Here is a 19,661-nt window from a genome sequence, read left to right as displayed (position 1 = left end):
TTTGTACCTTATCAGTCCAAGGTACCGTCGTAATACGATCTTCACTAGACTGTCTGTGGAATCCTGATTTGTCTTAAGTTTCTGATAAAAATGATAGACTCTGGGATTTGCAACTCGCATAAAAGGCAACAGTGCTCAGTATTGTCACTTCATCAAGTGACAAAGTGCATCGAGACTTAAAAGCAAACCGACCCAACTTAGCTTGGCTTTTCTAAGATTCCCTGTTAGTTACTGGCAGGTACCATGACTGGGCTCCAGGTTTCCTGTTTCCTGACTGATTGCTTCTTTATAGCTAGCTACCCGCTGTAGTGAGTACTCTAATTCAATAATTTTTGTTTGCATTCCTGCTACCAAAGCCTACATTTTAATGTAAACTTCTTTTATGGTCTCATAAAAACTGTGGGAAGATATATTATGCATAGAATTTCCAAAAGTAATTTTTTTTTCCTTTTGACCCCATAAAATAAATAAATGTTGGTTGCTAAAAATGCCTAAATTATAAAATGCATATTTGATACTAATAACTGGAATTTTAAGATGCATTTAATTGCCTGCAGGGGCTTTGATGTTTAGCTAGACATAGTCATGTTATCCCCCGAATATGATTATGCAATAAATAATGACATATGCAAATAAATAGTGGGTTTGCTTTTCATAGAAGATTAGATCAATTTGCTTGGAAATAACTCCTTTTGAACTAAAAGGATATTATCATATCCATGGCTGTGCAAGAAGGAAAACAATCTGATTTGGAAATTTCTTTCAAATTTACCCAAGAAAAGACTTGACAATAAACAGAGAAATAAGGAAGTGAATGAATGAATAAATAGATATTCTAATGTTTGCTCAGAAAATTATTAAGGAGACTTATATTTAGAAGAGGCAGGATGAGCCTGTGTGTTAAGTTCCGAGGAAAGTTCCGAGGGTGAGGCTCTGGGACTTCTATCTCTAAAAAGCATCTAAGGTAATAATCCTGGGGCAGGTGGTTGGGCAGTTACAATGCGACAAATACTGTGCGGTTGTTAAGAGAATTATTAAGATAGTGTTAGATGTAATTTTCTGTTTTAAAAGTTGTTACATTAAATCATCATCAGTGAAAGAGTTCAAATCTCTGTCTTCACTATTTTATCAAATGCATTATTTTCTAAAAGAAGAAAACACTGGGTTCATATTGAAGTGTCTTTCCTCTGCTTCAGCTAAGATTAATGCACACCATTGGACCCAGCGCTTTCTTCTAAAATCACCTTCCAAGCGTTTGTGGAAACGCGGGGCCAGACTGACCTACTTCAGAGAGACTTAATGACACTTGGAAAGTACCGATGCCCTTGTGCTACTTTTTTGTGAAAGTCAAACGTGCTTCTTTCCAATATATCTTTCAGGATCAAGTCTGGGTTCTGATATTTCAGGCTACTTACTTCCAAAGTGCCAGGAAGGCTTCAAAACGTATTTGTGTCACAAGTGGATCCACTAGCAGGATTAATTCACTATCACTGGGGCGCCTGGGTGGCTCAGTCTGTTGAGCGTCTGACTTCGGCTCAGGTCACGATCTCAGGGTTCGTGAGGTCCAGCCCCTGCGTCGGGCTCTGTGCCGACAGCTCGGAGCCCGGAGCCTGCTTCCGATTCTGTGCCTCCCTCTCTCTGCCCCTTCCCTGTTCTCCCTCTGCCTCTCTCTCTCAAAACTAAACACACATTAAAAAAAAAAATTAAATCATTACCATTAATGGTTTAAGAAAACAAAGCCAAAATAGTGTGGCTGTGGAGAAAAGAGTGTGTGAGGGGCTATATATAGGGAGTTGTGGCAGTTATTACAACGGTGCTGCGAAGGGGTAATTGTTAGTTGATCTAGCCCTTATAAAAATAGCCATCTTATTTAAGGGAATTACTTATCCCAAGTCTGTATTATTCCAGCTAGCATAGTTAACTTGATGGGTTTCTGCCCTCGAAATTGCTTGACTCAACTCGTTTTGACTTGGCCACGTCTTACTTGTGTTAATGTTCGATCTCTAGTTCTGAATGTCACCGGTGCAAATAATTATTTTACGTTAAAATATGAAAGATTTTGATTTGTTTTTAATGAACACTTTATAGTACTTTCTTCTTTTAAAATGCTTTTAAATGTATATGTATATATTATATATATACTATATATAATATGTATATGTATATGTATAATATGTATATGTATATATTATATATTATATATATACATTTATCCTCGAAAGAAACACATGTATATATATATTTTATTTTATATATGTATATATGTGTGTGTGTATATATGTATATATATATATATGTATATATATACACACACACATATACACACATACATATATATACACATATACACACATATGTACATATATACATATGTATATATTTACATGTATATATACATGTACGTATATATACATGTATGTATATATTACATATGTATATATGTATATATGTGTGTATATATATTTACATGTATATATACAGGTATGTATATATATATTACATATGTATATATGTGTGTGTGTGTGTGTGTGTGTGTATATATATATATATATATATATATATATATATATATTTATCCTCGAAAGAAACTGGAGAAATGAGTAAGGAAAGGGACACCTTTTTTGGTAAATAAGGAAAATGAGATTGGGAGGACTTTAATGGCCAGGGCAAGACCTCACAAGAGGTGGGAGCTGGGAAGCACTCCGGCAGCGTGGACCCCTTGCTTCGTGTGAGTTACTGATTTGGTGTGACCAACCTCTACCAATGTCCATGCCGGGAAGTCGTCTGCTAAATGGTGCATTTCGGAGGGCACCACAGCATTGGCCTCCGCAAATCATGTCCCCGAGGGGTTTGCCTGAAGGTCCCGAGACCCATCTCTCCTGGAGTCCTGCCATGGCAGCAGAGTTGTGCCGCCCGAAGGCAGGCCGCCCCCCGGCCCCGGTGACCTGGGCACCTGCCAGGCGCGCGGTGGACCACGGGCCGCCGGGGCCGTGCAGGGGTGAGGACAGGCAGCACAGAGGCAGCAGTGCTGTGAGGGGCTCCCACAGAAAGGAGGAGGAAGGGCCGGGGGCACCCTGACTGCCAGGGGATCCGGCCAGTGCTCCGTGCCCGCCCCCCGGGCCTAGTTCCAGCGTCTTGCCTCCGTGGGGCCCTAACTGCGTGCCCGGGTCTCTAAGTCGCCAGCGACTCACTACGAATGACTAGCAACGTTCACAGCTTCTCTCAGTTTAAACCTCATGAAGGTGTGGGGGGCACCTGGGTGGCTCAGTTGGGTCAGCCTTGGACTTGAGTTCAGGTCAGGATCTCAGGGTTGGTGAGTTCGATCCCCGCATCAGGCTCCCTGCTGTGAGTGCAGATCCTACTTTGCATCCTCTGCCCCCCACCCCCACCCCGCCCCTCCCCTGCTCTTTCTGTCTCAAAAATAAATAAAATTTTAAAAATAAGCCTCATGAGGCATAGATTAACATTACACTTCTGTTTTCTGTATATTAAAGCTTAAATATCAACCAGAAGAAAACCCAACAAAGCAAATACTCCAATGACCAAAAAAGAAAAAAAAAAAAAAAAAACTACAAAAGATGATCGTTGGTCGGTGAGGAGGAATGTAGTTTACATTCTGGGAGAAGAAAATAAGGAGTCGTAATTTCCTGAAGATAACCAATCAGTTGTTATTGTTGTTGTTGTCGTTTTGTAGGAAAGTCTCCTGAATAAGATTCTCTGGCCACTTCTCTTTCAACTCTCCTGCTTCTCACGTCTTTGTCAGGCTGAGTTATGTCTTCAATAAAACTGCCAACGCATTAAAATTCTAAAGCCATCAGTCACTACCCATGCTTATCATTATTTTTTTAAACCTCCCAGCAATACCGGAAAACGGTCGCCAAGAGTATATCTACATCCTCTTTGCTAGATCTGGAAAAATCGAGATTTGAATCATGGCCCATCGGCTTGTAACCCGTGTGACCACGGGCTAGTTACCTAACATCTTCATTGCCTCAGGTTCCCCATCTGTAGCAAGATCCTCATGGTGATGACCACAATGGTTGGTTGCGGGGAAATCTAGGATAATAAAGGTAAAATGCTCGGAACAGCATCTGCCAAAAAGCAGCCACTGCGGAAGGGCTGCTGATCAACGTGAGATCAGGTCCGCAGACACAGACGCGTAGGTGGAGGAAGCCAGGAGTCTTGCCCCAAATGGGGATCGAGCTGCCCCCACTGCTGTTCGCACTTGATCTTAGCCAAAAGGCCGAGAAGCGATTGGCCCACTGCTGTTCGGAATGCCGTTATTTGGAAGACACCGAGGGCGGCGGCAAATTCAAGCACTTATGTGATGTGTGGCTGAACTACGGAATCTGTTTCCATGCATAACGGAGACATATTCCTCTAACTAATTTACCAGCCATTGTATTGTCTCCAAAGAAAGGTGAAAATGCGTGACACTCTAGAAAACCCACAGATGCCATCTATTGGGAAGCTGAAGACCCGAGGTCTAAGAAACGTTTGCTCTCTTTTTCTCTTCTGAGCATCCGCCTCCAGCTTAGGGAGTGAGTGGGATGTTACAGCAAATTTTACTTTCTTTAGGGGACGCAAGGGCAGGAGCTCTTCTCATGAATACAAAGGAGGGTAAGAACTGTATGGGTGGAATCTCATGCTGACTACCCAGAATAGAATCTGCCTGGGCCAATCAGCATTATCCTGGTGTTAGGGCAAATCATGTGAAATGTTTACCCCTCGAAAGGATGAGGGCACAGAAAAAGTTGTGGCGATAACCTGTAAACAAGCCCGTAATGACTCAGACTAAGGAAGTCCGCACCCCTTATCATGATCTAAAAATCCCTGTGGGATTTGGGTCCCTGCCTATCATTACAAAGTCATTTATTTATTTATTTAAAGTGTTTATTTATTTTGAGAGGGAGAGAGAGAGCAGTGGAGGGGCAGAGAGAGAGAGAGAGAGAGAGAGAAAGAATCCCAAATAGGCTCCGTTATGTCGGCGCAGAGCCGGATGCAGGGCTCAGACTCGTGACCCATGAGCTCATGACCTGAGCCGAAATCAAGAGTCAGACGCTGAACTGACTGAGCCACCCAGGTGCCCCTTGGGTGTTATTTGGGTTTTTTTTTTTTTTGAAACATGTTAATGGCATTCTAACCTTAGCATCCATGTTCTTACTCCTATCCCTGGAAGGTTTTTCTCCGGGACCCTCAGAAGTATTTATTCTTTTTCTTACTTTATTCAGGTTGTCGCTGTGATTCAAGCCGAAACAGTGCAGCTCTAAGTAAACATTTCTGTTACCATGGGGTCAGTTACATGCACAGACACCATGTTGTGTGCAAGGCCACGATGGCAGTTTCAACTTCTGTGAGCCCACAGAACGTGGTGCCCACAGAAGCATCATGGGCAGGGGAGGCACATTCAAGTCCATTTTCTGTGTCTTTCAGGGTCACCCCCAAAAGGTTCTGTAGTGGTACAGCTTTCCACATTCAGGTGGTGCCCATGTGTCCCAGAGACCCCTCTGTGAACCGGGCTCACGTTTGTTCCCTGGTCATTGGTGGTCAAGATACCGCCGGTGGCCCCAGGTCTGGATTGAAGCAGAAGAGGCAATTTCCCCAGGGCTGATGCTGAAGGAGCCTGGGTCACCTGCTCTTACACCGTGATCGTACCTTCTGGATTAGCCTGAGCTGGATATTTTATACACCGTGTCCATTTGATAATAGATTGCTGCTTTACCCACCCAAACGTCTGGCTAGATGGGCCAGATGACAGCCAGTTCACGATGGAAGCTCAACTCACATGGTCACCTGATAGCCTAGGGGGGAGTGTTCAGTTTCTACAAGGCCAAACGCTGTTTCTCAAAAAAGGAAAAGCTACTTTCAGAAGAGGGCACAGATTTCCTCCAGATTCTGAGAGGTCTGTGTGATGGTTCTAGAATTGGCACTTGCCAGGGACTCCAGACAAAGTCCCTGTTTGTCATGGATGCCGGGAGCATCATTGGCCCTTGTTGGAGGGCAGGACCGCTTGTACTGCCACCTGACATGCTGCACAGCCTGTCCTGCTTGGGGGCCCACTTGGGGCAGGCGGTCTTATGGGCTACTCTGTGCACAGGTCGAAGTAACGCTCATATAGGGCAGATCAGATGTTGCCTCTACATTCATATCTTAACTTTTTAAAGTTTATTTATTTATTTTGAGAGAGAGAGAGGGAGAAAGCATGAGTGAGGGAGGGGCAGAGAGAGAGAGAGAGAGAGAGAGAGAGAATCCCAAGTAGGCTCCACACCACCAACACAGAGCCTAATCCAAGGCTTGAACTCATGAACGGTGAGATCCTGACCTGAGCTGGAACAAAGAGTCAGACCCTTAACCAACTGAGCCACCCAGACATCCCTCTCATATCTTCATTTTTTAAAAATGTGACACGTTGTAGGTATTCTACAAAAAAAATTATTGTAAAGCATACGGAATTTGGAAGTGTGTGCCTCCAGAAAATACACAATAGTGTTGAAATGGCAACTTTAAAAACCCAAACATCCCTTCCAATAGTAAAATTGTATAATTCCATAAATTATTTTTGTTTCTAAGATATTATTTTCAAAATAATGTATTATTGACAAAACACACTGTTCTGTATATATTCTTTGTTTTTATAAGTGGTTAACAAGTATATTTAAAGTAGGATATTAAAGGTCATTTAGACCACAAAGACTTGTGTTTTTTCCTGGCAGGAATTTTTCTTGAATGAACAGCAGAGAATTTTTTTAAGTCTGTGTTTTTTTCTTTTAATGTTTATTTGTGTATTTATTGTAATTTTTTTTAGTTTATTTATTTTGAGAGAGAGAGAAAGAGAGAGAGAGAGCGAGAGAGAGAGAAAATCCTAAGCAGGCTTCAGGTTGACAGCATGGAGCCTGACGTGGGGCTCAAACCCACAAACCATGAAATTATGCCCTGAACCGAAATTGAGAGTTGGACACTTAATTGACTGAGCCACCCTAGGGCCCCTAAGTTTGTTTCAACGCAGATAATAACTGAAAAAGTATATATATTAAATATGTATTATATTAGGATAAGTGATTACTTTTACCGAATTTAAAAGTCTATAGATTTTCCAGGAGGAACCTGTAGGTGTTCAAAGTTATATACTTATAAATAATATTTTAAAAATTTATTTTATTTTATTTTATTTTTATTTTTTTTTAACGTTTATTTATTTTTGAGACAGAGAGAGACAGAGCATGAACGGGGGAGGGGCAGAGAGAGAGGGAGACACAGAACTGGAAGCAGGCTCCAGGCTCTGAGCCATCAGCCCAGAGCCCGACGCGGGGCTCGAACTCACGGACCGTGAGATTGTGACCTGAGCTGAAGTCGGACGCTCAACCGACTGAGCCACCCAGGCACCCCTAAAAAATCTATTTTTTATGCAATGTCTCAAGAAAGCAACACTTTTACGATGCATGCACCAGGTTCATGATATAAATTTGTCATACAAATAAAATACTTACACATCATATGATGAAATAATCATTTAGAATGAACTGATTCCTTAATAAAATACACGTATACCACCATTGAAAATGATTATTTGAAATTTATGCTATGTCACTGAATTTTCAAAAGTCGAATTCACCAAGAGAGTTGAACCCAACATAAGGCTCAATGGTCACAACTTCTGAGCTTAACTGAAAACATTTAAAAATGTACAAGAGGGAGAGGCACCTGGGTGACTCAGTTGGTTAAGTGCCTGACTCTTGATTTCGGCTCAGGTCATGCTCTCACTGTTTGTGGGTTTGAGCCCCGCGTCAGGCTCCGCATTGACAATGCAGAGCCTGCTTGGGATCCTCTCTCTCTCCCTCACTCTCTCTGCCCCTCCCCTACTTATCTTCTCTCTCTCTCTCTCTCTCTCTCTCTCAAAATAAATAAATATGTAAATAAAAGAAAATTTAAGATGTACAAGAAGGAATTCACTCTTAGGACCTCTGCAAACAGGCAGCAAACTGGTGGACCTCATCTGTAGAATTTTGCCCATCCTATCTGCTACTTCCTGCGTCGAAGATGTTCAATATGCATTAATGAATTGAATGGATATAGTCTTCACGCACCGTGACCCACGAAACGTCCCTCGTGTTCCCTCCTCATGCTCTGTGTTTCCCTCCCTCCACCCCGCCTTATTCCTCACCCACCGCAAAGCTGGTCCACTCCTGAACAGAAGTGCTTACTTCGCCGTCCGGCCCACCATGTGCCCTCCCCGTGTGTCTCGTCACTCGTCGGACTCAACCGTCTTGCTGTCGTTCACTCTGTGCCGCTAGCTTTATCTTATCTCTGCAGTCATACATACGCACTGCCAGCCAAGTGTGTAGTCGATGATACATAAATTGTTTGGGTTGTTTGATTGATGTTTACAGACACAGAAAGGTATTTGACTTTCTCGTGTTTACCCTAGGATAAGCTAGCGTAAAAGATTCAGTGTTGCAAAGCACAATGTGAATCACATACCAGAAGCCCATTTTGATTTCAGAGAAGTCATCCTGGAAAACAACTTGCCAAGTGCTCATTTAAAGATTATTTCTTTTAAAAACTGGATTGTTCTAGGCTATCCGTAATCTTACAATATAAGAGGAAGCATGCCATGTGGGTATAGGGATAGTGCCAACTTCAGGCAGACACATAAGTGCATGACACTTGTCAGTTTTACCTTTTTGACTCACTTAAAAATCATTTAATATAACTATACAATTCCATGGAAATTTACCAAAAGCATACTGAAATAGCCATGATATATTTTTTAAAATATCTAAACAATACCGTAAGTCTACACCGTGCGGCGCAGGGCCAACCAAGACTTCCGTGGGGTTGGACGGAACACAGCGCCTGCCTCTACCCACCCCTCCCACCAGGTAGACCCACGTGGGCTCAGGGCTCGTTTGCTTGGTTGAGCTGCTGATTCCTCCAAATGGTCACTGCTGGACAGAGGAAAAAGAATGGCCTCCCTAGAGAGGGTTTGTGGGTCAAGCTGCATTTCCCAATGCTTCGATTTGTCTCCGGGCCACCTCTTCGACACATCACCTCCTGTCTCTTACACCTGTTCAGCATAACTCTCAGCTGGCACTTTGCTGGTTTGTGTTGCTCCTGTCGGGGAGCAACCAAGCCCTCCTCCATCCTTCCAGGGTTGTGCACCTGTTTATTGTACCTTTTGCCACAGTTACAGTAATTGCGCATAAAGAGTTATTTTGGGATATGAAAGGTGCCCAAACCGGCACCTTGAGGCATCTGCTGAACTCCGGGTATCTTTCTTCGTGTCCCTGCCATGAAAGAGCAAACCCCTCTTCCCAGGATGATTGGAGTCAATGACCCCGGCCGCATACTGATACTTTTAGGTGCCTGATGGCCTACCAGGATGAGGAAGCCAACGTGACCGGATGGCAGCCATCACCTGGAATGCTGCGATCACTTGCTCTGTCCCCTGGCACAGCGTGTCTCCCCTGGGAACCAGGACCTGTACAAGCACAGCCTGAAGTGGCCAGGACAGGAAGCACAACTTACCCAATGGGCCTCTTCTACCAAAGGTCGTGCTGGCCCGAGATCGGAGTAGACACCACGTCTTCCCAGACAATTGCTCACGGAGTCCCATTTTTCTTATAGAGCAGGTTCCCTGGTCTGAGGTGCTTCTGGGCGAGACCCTGCGACAGCAACCAGTCTGAGCACTGGCGCAATGATGCTGTGCAGCTCCAGAATGTGGCCCATTCTCAGGAAAGACAAACAGTTCCCCTCCAGAGTGGCAAGTGTCTGACACAAAAAGGCTATCATCTCATGGCCGGCTCATTTTCTCCAAGGTTTGTACCTTATCTAGGCTCTGCCTCAGTTTCTGCTGCTGGTTGCTCAGGCTTTCAGCAGTGGCAGTAGCTAAATCCACCTTGGCGAGTAGGTGACCACATTGTTGGGCTCATCCCTGCCCCATGGTCGCTTCATTCGTGGGCAAATGATGCAAGTACAGAGGTGAGGAAGTTTAGAAGGTGGCTGACTTCCACTCAACGAGTTCTCCCATCTAGCTGGCTGCCTGGGCATCTCTTCAGCACTGGATGCTCTCTTGCATGTAACTGATACAAAAAAATAATAATAATAACCTCAAAAACCTTCCTTTTTGCCTCCCATCTTTCACTATTGTCCCTTCAAGGCTCCAGACTGGCCAGACAAGCCATTCCTCTGTGCAGGAGTGGATGTTTTTCTCGCCTGTGTCTCTTCTCCCAATGGGTAGCAATGTGTACTGCTTACAGTTGGCCTCCTGGGAGAATTTCAGGGTCACCCCTGAATGCAAGGTTAGTGCTATTCAGGGCGTTTTTGGTCTGAAATAATATATAGAGACCCATTCCTTGGACCAGGCTTAAAATATTTCTTCTTCTGCCAGCTGGTTGAGGTGTGCCTTTCCATCCCCATAAGATCATACGTGTGATAATATCAGCATTCCAGAGGCAGGTAAACATGGGGTTTTGGAACGTTCTTTTGTGTAACTTCCCATGCCCTTGGGCCTGCTCAAGGTTGATGCAAAAATGTATAATATCCCTTACATGGTGGATTGTTGGCGAGCCTCCCGGCCATCAAGCCTTGTTGGGGGATTCGGCAATAGCCATCTCGTGATGCTGAATGCCCTTGGTTAGATCATCATTTGTCACTTCTCAGATAGGGGTTTAGTCACTATCAGGGCCTAGTAGCTGCCAGGACGTGGTTTGGGAATGGGAAATAGAACTTTCCTGAAGATGGCATGGTCTTGTGGCAGACTCCTAATGGTCTGCAACTGTGGCTTAACTGCCACATGGTGGCCTCATTGTCACCACACAAGAAGGACCACTGGGGCTGCCGCACCAAAAGACCCAATTGGCAGATACTTTTGAACTGCAGCCTGAACCTGCTTCAGTCTTTTCTTTCTCTCAGGTCCGCTCAAAATCAGCGGCCTTCCAGGGCGTCTGGGTAGCTCAGTCGATTGACCGTCTGACTCGTGGTTTCAGCCCAGATCATGATCTCACGCTTCTTGGGATCGAGCCCCATGCCTGGCTCTGTGCAGGTGGCAGGGAGCCTACTTGGGATTCTCCCTGTCTCTCTGCCCCTCCCCCACTCTCACTTACTCTCTCTCCCTTATATAAGAAATAAATAAACTTAAAAAAAAATCAGCAGCCTTCCAAGTCGTCCAATAAATGGGCAGCGGAAAGTATGCTGTCTCAAGATCGAAGGAGGCCTGCCAAGGGCTGTATTCCTTTCTTAGTGGTAGCTGGGATAAGATGCCAGAAGTTGCCATTTAATTCTGATGTGCTCCAGCACGTTCCAGACTACCAGACTCCTAAAAATTTCACTGGTGCGGCAGGTGGACCCTGAATATTCATGTGGTTTCTCTCCTCGTCTTTAGTGCGAGTATGACTCACAAGGGCATCCAAGGTACATTCCACTTCAGGCTTCCATGTCCAAATAAGTGATGAAGGCAAGATTTCTGGCTCTGGCTAAGTGTCAAAGTCAGCAAATACCACGGCCTAAAAGGAACTACAAAACTGGACAAAATTGGTAACAACAACACAGCACTCTGGAAATTGACTAAAGGCAAACGACAACCTAAGAATCTCTTAGGCCTGAAAAAATTCCGCATTTCAGGAAAAGGCAACTGGAGTTTGCGGGTACTCTGGCCTGAGGGTGATTCTACACCCGGCCTTCAGCTTGGTGATGCCGAATTTCTGCCAGAGGAGCGCATCCCGTGGGTACAAGATACTTCTCTGTTAACGTGGGTGGGCTCATCTTTCAGAAGCGTGCGATGGCCATGCCCAGCACCTCTGTTCATGGCAGTAACTTCTTAGAGTCAACAAGGGGCAAAGGTTGCCAAATGCTGGGCTCTCTTATCCTGAGGCTGCCATATTTTAGCAGAGTCCTGGTGAAGGCAGAGCATGTGCATAGCCACGACCAGACAGGCACCAAGATATTACACGTTCCGGGCCAAACCTGAGCAGTATGCGTGAGCAGAGGAGTCCTGGACCTTGGCTTCTCACCTCATTTTACAAGAAAGATACAAGAATTCTTGGCCAAATGGTTTGTTCAAGCATCGGGGCAGAGAATATACAAGATTAGCCTGGGACACACCAGAAATAAAGAAAGTGCTCCAAAAAATAATAATAATAATACAGTAATGAGTGTATGTCAAGGGAAAATGGATCCAACTGACAGAGCTCTCAGTGGATAAAGCTAGAACAATAATGCAATAAGAAATATATTTTTGAATGGTAACCCACAATATAAGATAAATACCCATGAGTCCTTACTGATACAAAAGTGGTAAATAAGTAGATAAATGAGGGAGACAAATTTTCCATGCACGGTTTCAGATTACGTGTCTAGACACTCGGCCTTCAAGGGGGTGGAGCATAACTCCTTATCTCTTAAGCGTTGAGTGCACACAGTGACTTCCTTTCAAAGCGCACAGTGTGGGGAGGGACAAGAAGAACAGATTCCTGGTGAGAAATCTGTCAGGCACCCTCCCAGGGTTCATGTCAGCAGTGGTCAGGCATGTAGGTAGCGTGCGCTCATGGGGGATGATGTGATGAGCGCCATCTCTGCTCTTTGTCCCCAAGACCCATAACCAGTATTTGACCACACAAGCCTCAATTAAAGGATCTAGGCTGCTATAGATACTAGCTGACCTGTAGTCCTCAAAACTGTCAAGGTCACTGAAAACAAGTGAAAACACTCACTATTTAGAGGAGATGAGGGGCCTTGGTGGTTCAATGTACTGTCATATTCTGCATGGGATCCTGGAACAGGTAAAAATCAAGGGTGTTTGGATAAAGTGAGTCCTTTTGATAACAATGTGTTAGTCTTGGCCTGTTAACTATGAAAAACATACTTTATTATAATGTAAAGTGTTAATGATATAAGAAATAGGATGGGAAGTATATAGGGGTTCTAACTTTTGACATTATTATTCTTTTTTAAATTTTCTTAATGTTTGTTTATTTTTGAGAGAGACACAGAGTGTGAGTGGGGGAGGGGCAGAGAAAGAGGGAGACACAGAATCCGAAGCAGGCTCCAGGCTCTGAGCTGTCAGCACAGAGCCCGATGTGGGTCTTGAACCCATGAACCGCAAAATCATGAGCTGAGCTGAAGTTGGACGCTTAACCAACTGAGCTACCTAGGTGCCCCTACCTTTTGACGTTATTTAAGCCTGAAACTACTCTAAAAAAGTTATTTAAAAAATAAAAAAAGAGGGGTATCTGGGTGGCTCAGTTGATTAAGCAACTGGCTTTTGATTTCAGCTCAGGTTATGATCTCTTGGTTTGTGACTTTGAGCCCCGCTTTGGGCTTTGTGCTGACAGTGAGGAGCCTGCTTGGGTTTCTCTCGCGTGCTGCCTCTTTCTCTCTCTCTCTCTCTCAAAATAAATAAATAAACTTAAAAGAATAATAAAGAAATACAGACATGGGGCAGACGTGAGAGCATCCTGTTTTGAATGCCTTATCTATGCAGACACAGTTCCATCCATGGAGGTCAGAAGCCTCTCTGTGAGAGAGGCACAGAGTGTGAGTGGGGGAGGGGCAGAGAAAGAGGGAGACACAGAATCGGAAGCAAGCTCCAGGCTCTGAGCCATCAGCCCAGAGCCCGACGCGGGGCTCGAACTCACAGACAGCGAGATCGTGACCTGAGCTGAAGTCGGACGCTTAACCGACTGAGCCACCCAGGCGCCCCATCATTGGCTAATTCTTAAAAATTCAGACATAAAATAAAAAATGAACATCTATATAAACAAAGAAAAAAGTGAATGGAAACATCAGGCTGTTTATTACAGGAAATACAGAGTTCACTGACTCAGCCCAGGAAGTACTAAACAAACAAAAAGCAGCAGCAACAATTATCAGACTACCTCCCACCTCTCCTTCCTGCCTTCTCTATGCTTTTCCCTCTTCCATTTACTTTTCTGTCTATTCTGTCTTTCCTCCAATACTCCTTATGAGTCAACTATGGTACCTATTATAGAACAGAGAATTTTAAAAAGTGAATAAGGATCTTAGACAAACTAGAGTGTTTTGTTTTTCTCTAAGTGTGTATTCATTGACACAGAGAAATAGACTGTTGAAGTATAAAAATATGGAGGGCAGCTTTAATGTTGCCCTTCATTGCCCTTAACCTGCTAGACCCATTGGAGGAGTGTCCTTGGCCCAGGGGACGATGAAGGCGATGGCTTTTACCAGCCTAGTGAAGACACGGCAGAGACTGAAGGCAGAGAAGAGTCTAAACAACAACCTAGCAGCTCAAATCCACCACACTCTCATTTCAAACAGAAAATGTGGCTCCAATTAAACTGGCTTATTGCAGTCAAGTGCCTGCTTTTAATTTAAGCCCTGGGGCATCAGCTAATTTAGACGGATGTTAACCAATGCGATAAAGTCCAATTACAAAATGGCAGATATACCCATGACATACAACTGCACGCCCGAGGACCTCACATCTAGTGGTAAAAGGAATTCATGAAATGACCACAATACAGTAGGGTCATGGAACATTCCTAAGAGCTATGCAACACAGAAATGAATGGTCCCCCGATAGGTGCTTGGGCTTCTCCTTTAGTTCAAACATGAACCTCACTTATTACCATGGAGGCATTGTAACTGCTTGTAGAAACTCAAAAGACAACACATAAATAATCAAGAAGTAGTAATTTCTAGTTGCAGAAGGGATGATTACACAACCTACTCTTTGCCAAACCGAGAGCTTCCATTCACGTTTGCTGATCGTGATAATTCTGTACCCGGTTATCACGGAACACATTTGTTACTCATGAAGGGAAGTATGGCTGCAGGAAGTCCAAGAAGTTAAATGACTTTTCCAGGTCACGTGGCAGGAAGAGAGGGGATTTGAGCCCACACCTGAGAGACCCTAATATTGAGTTCCCTGCCATTGAACCACCATTCTTGGCAACCAGCACAACTCTTCAGTAGAGCCCAAGGAACACACATATTGTACCTACAGGAGGCTTGCTTAGCTGTACCAGTCAGGGTCCAAGTAGAACACTGACACCACACCAGAGATGTGTGGTGACCTCTGAGAAGACAAAAGCCATCCATGTGGCAGTGCCGTAGAGAGCTACTCCTTAGAAAGTTTAAGAATAAGGAGTGGGGATGGGGAAAATTAGAGTTTAGAAGTTTGAAAGGCGGCCCCTCTGTATGGGCTACAGATATCTAAAAATGGCTCTATCGGCCTACGACCCTCACTCGGGAGCTCACCGGAGGAAGCCCGGCCTATCCGTCAAAGGAATAATGTGGTTTGAAGAGACCAACGCCGAATCACAAAGCAAAGTCTACCAGGATGGGTTTGAAGGGGAGAGAACAGTAGCTTGATAACCAATAGACTTACTGAGGCTGTATTTCCAGGCCCCCAGATGCCCTTTTTGCAACCGTGAGAAATTCTTCTCATGGGCGCAACTGGCTATGAGTCGCGACCGTGACTGAAATTAACTCATAATCAGGAGCTGCTCGTAAGTAGGCATTTTGTTCTCCAAATGCCACGATTTAACAAAAAGAATTCAGAACATAACTGATCTGATACATCATGCATGTTACATTTTATTTATAAAACGATAGTTAATTTTAACCTGCGTCCCAAAATTAGTGCAGGACTGTTGGTATTTTTATCATAGACTCGCAACTAAATATAGTTCCTCTGCTGCAAACTTACATAAAATATTTACTTAAGTGTAATTATACCACAAAAGCTTGTTCAAATGCCAGGCTCCTTTGGGAGATTTTCACAGTTGTCTTATAAGTGGACAGGATGGTTAATCATAGCGTAATTACTCTGACCTCAAGCCACATATATCTTTTTATGTATCGTGCTATTTATAACTCATTTTGGCAGATCAGCCTCTCAAATGTATAGGAGCCTATTTAGTAAGATGAATCATCATTATTGTCATCCAGAACAGACATGCCTAAGAGGTAACTCCTGGACTCCACCGAAATGCACAGTACTCTTCTGGAAACACAGAGGGCTATAGGGAAGCTCTCAGGCCCATCACGAATTCACATTTGTATAGAGGGTAAGTCACACACACATGAACATTAGATTACTCACAGTATGTCGTGAGACTCGAATGTATGCCATAATCTGTAAGTGTTATAACAACTGAAAGGAGGAGAGAAATTCCCTACGGGACTCAGCGAAGTAGAAAGAAGTAGAATTTGAGTTTGACCTTGGAGAATCATTGGCCTGTGCTCTCTTCCCCCACCCTCGCCGAGCACTGGACTAGCACTGGCTCAGACCACGTTAGCTGTCTCTCCCAACATTCTCTTGAGTTCTGCGGCGGGGTGGGGGGTTGCCTTGTTGGTCGCTGAATACCTAGTTTGTTTTAATGAGCAGAATCCAAACAGTTTGTGGGGAGGCAGTGAATCACACAGTAGCGAAGAAAGGTCAGTTGCTTGTGTTCGTGCTCGGAGTGCCCCCGGGAAAACAGGCATGCAAACGAAAAGGACGGTGTGCTACCCACGAAGGGACACTACCCACCTGTTCCCAAGACAGAAGAAATGCTCTCCCAAGCCAAGGAAACTGCCACCTAGACTATCAGTTCCGTGAGTCTTCAAAGTTGTTTCACGCAGAAAACCACCACTGTGATCAAGATGCAGGGGGCGCCTGGGTGGTTCAATCAGTCCGACTCCGGCTCAGGTCATGACCTTGTGGTTCGTGAGTTCGAGCCCCGCGTCTAGCTTGCTGCTGTGAGCTCAAAGCCCGCTTCGGAATCTCTGTGTCCCTCTCTCTCTGTCCCTCCTCCATTTGGGCGTGCACTTGTGCTCTCTCTCTGTCTCTCTCTCTCAAAAATAAACATTAAAAAAAAGGTGCAGAGTATTTCCATCACCCCCAAAAGATGCCCCAGGTCTCTTGGCAGTCTGCCCTCCCTCTGTCCTCAGCCACAGGCAACCACTGTTTTCCTTTTCGTTGTTACAGATGAGTTCATGTTTCATAAAAATGATATCATGTGTTACAGATGATGCACATAGGTTTGCACGACATGTGCCTGATTTGGTGACTGGTTTCTCTCACGCAGCAAAAGGCTTTTGAGTTTCGTCCATTTTGTTTCAGGCATCAGTAGCTGGTTTCTTTTGATTGCTGAGTAGTATTTGTGATATTATAGTTTATAATAAGAAATACGCATTCGGTCTTCATCCTTTCTGACGCAGGGCTCTTAAAAACCCTGGAATCTTGTAAGTGGTGAGAGCGATAAAGGTGTCTTTTTTTCTGTTAATGAGGTGACTTTTGAATGGGGGCTGGTTCCCAGAGAAGTCAACCCTGTGATTAGTGGATTGCAGTTCTCAGTTCTACTCTGACCTGTGGGGAAGGGCCAGGGGCCAGGGGTTGGATCAATTGGCAATGGCCAATTTAATCAATCGTGTCTGTGTAATGAATCCCAAAGGGCAAGGTTCAGAGAGTTTCTGAGCTGGTGAACACAGGGAGATTCAGACAGAGTGGTGCTTCCGGCCAGCTTCTGTTCCTTCCCACATACCTGCCCCTGAGCATCTCCGCCTGGCTGTGCCTGACTTACATCCTTTAATAAACTGGTCATCTTGTGAGTAAAATGTTTCTCTGAATTCTGTGAGCCACTCTAGCAAAGTCACCAAACCCAAGGAGGGGTCATCGAAACCTTCAATCTACAGCCACTTCATCAGATCCCCTGTGACAACCTGGGCTTGTGATTGGCATCTGAACCGAGGGGAGTGTTCTGGAACTAAGCCCTCAACCTGTGGAATCTGATGCTGTCTCTGGGGAGTGTCGGCATTGAGTGGAATGGTAAGACACCCAGTTGGTGTCCCGGAATTGCTTGATGGTGTAGGAAAAACACCCTCGTAAATAGGACTTGGTACCAGGATTTTCGTATTCAGTTGTATGGGTTGTTTGTCTATTCAAGTACTGATGGATATTGGCGTCGTTTCCAGTTTTGAGCTATTACGCAGAAGGCTACTGTGAACCTTTTCCTGTACATCTTTGTGGACATGGCAGTTTTCGTCTCTTTTGAGTAGATGCAGCTCTTTCTTCTTTATGGCATTGTTGTTTGGGGCCACTTGGTTATAGAGGTGGAATTGCTCTCTAACCCATTTAGTTATGTGTCGTAAAAGCTAAAGCTGATACGCTATGGATGAATGTATAAAATTACACTTTCCTCTTCTATTATTTAAATGATTTTATGTTTGTTTATTTTTAAGTGTTTATTATTATTTTCAGATGACCAAAGAAGCTATCCACTGAGAAGGGCAACTAGTCTATGTAATCCGACTGCCTTATAATCTGACAACCGATTTTAAAGTGAGTTTTGAATAAAAAGCATCTAAGGAGGTAGTTAGGGCACACAGTAGTCTAACCCCACAGCTGGCCAAGCTGTGAGTAATATCAGACCTCATCTGAAGTAATAATATACGCAAACTATTGTCTCTCAAGTCAGGCATTGCTTGGAGCATATTGTAACTATTAAAACATTTACTTCAGACAACAACCAGAGGTAGGTATTTTTATTTCAGATAAGGAAAATGAGGCATTCGGATGTGAAGTAATTTGCCCGACATCACAAAGCCAGTAAGCAGCAGGCTTCGGGGGACAGTGGGGAACTCTATCCAAGCTGTCTTTTCCGGAGGTCACACACTCATTCTTCAGTGACTTTACTAAACTTTGCTGATTGAAGGAAGGAATCATGACTTATCTCTCTGTATCTCCAGTGCCTACTAGATTGACTAGACATTCAATAAATATAGTATGTTTTAATAACCCAAAAGTTTTCTAATATAAAGCTCTTGTAAAAAAATTGATCTTTTTTTTGTATTTCATTAACATTTTCAAATAACAGTACTCATCATACATATTATTTAAATTTGTGGGTTTTTTTTTAAGTTTATCTATTTATTTGTGGGTAGGGGGATCAGAGAGAGAGGAAGAGAGAGAATCCCAAGCGGGCTCCCCACTGTCAGTGCAGAGCCCGATGCTGGGCTCGAACCCATGAACCATGAGATCATGACACCGAGCCGAAATCAAGAGTTGGACACTTAAGTGACTGAGCCACCCGTGCGCCCCGCGGATCATATTTTTTTAGCTCGTTTTTTTTGACCAACACATGAGTCAGCAGATCTCTCCCAGAAGTAAGTAGACTGTAGGCTATGTGGAATCTCTCCATCCATGATGATTTTCATCCCAGGAAAACAGCCTTCAAGGTGTCCGATCGACCCCAGACCCCAGCTATTTGTACAGAGCAGACAGGTTTGCTCTGAGATCTGAAAACCTAACTCCTTTCGTTCGGTTGAATTCCGCATATACTCAGCTTTTACCTCTCCTTTTGGGATTAAAAAAGAAAAAAAGTTAGAGAAAAAAAGGAACCAACGTTTAAAAGAACAGAAGGCACCTCACATTGAGGAACCGCTATCCCCAGGAAATTTCTATTTGTGGGCCGGGGTTTGCTCTGCCAGGGATAGATGACGCAGTAGTGGAACCAAGGGACTCTAACCTACTGGCAGTGCTCAGGAGGCATAATGGAGGCGAGATTCCCGGGTCCCCTCTCGCGGGCTCACGGAAGCCTTTGATGCCCCTGGGGCTGCTGTTGTCTGATTTCTACAGGTGGTCCAGAAGGATTTCCAATGGACCCCATCTCTGAGTGGTTTACACTCACTTGAGTCAAGTTGCT

The sequence above is a fragment of the Panthera leo genome, chromosome D3, assembly GCF_018350215.1.
Source record: "Panthera leo isolate Ple1 chromosome D3, P.leo_Ple1_pat1.1, whole genome shotgun sequence".
Classification (NCBI taxonomy): Eukaryota; Metazoa; Chordata; class Mammalia; order Carnivora; family Felidae; genus Panthera; species Panthera leo.
Note: the sequence above shows the minus strand (reverse complement) of the source record.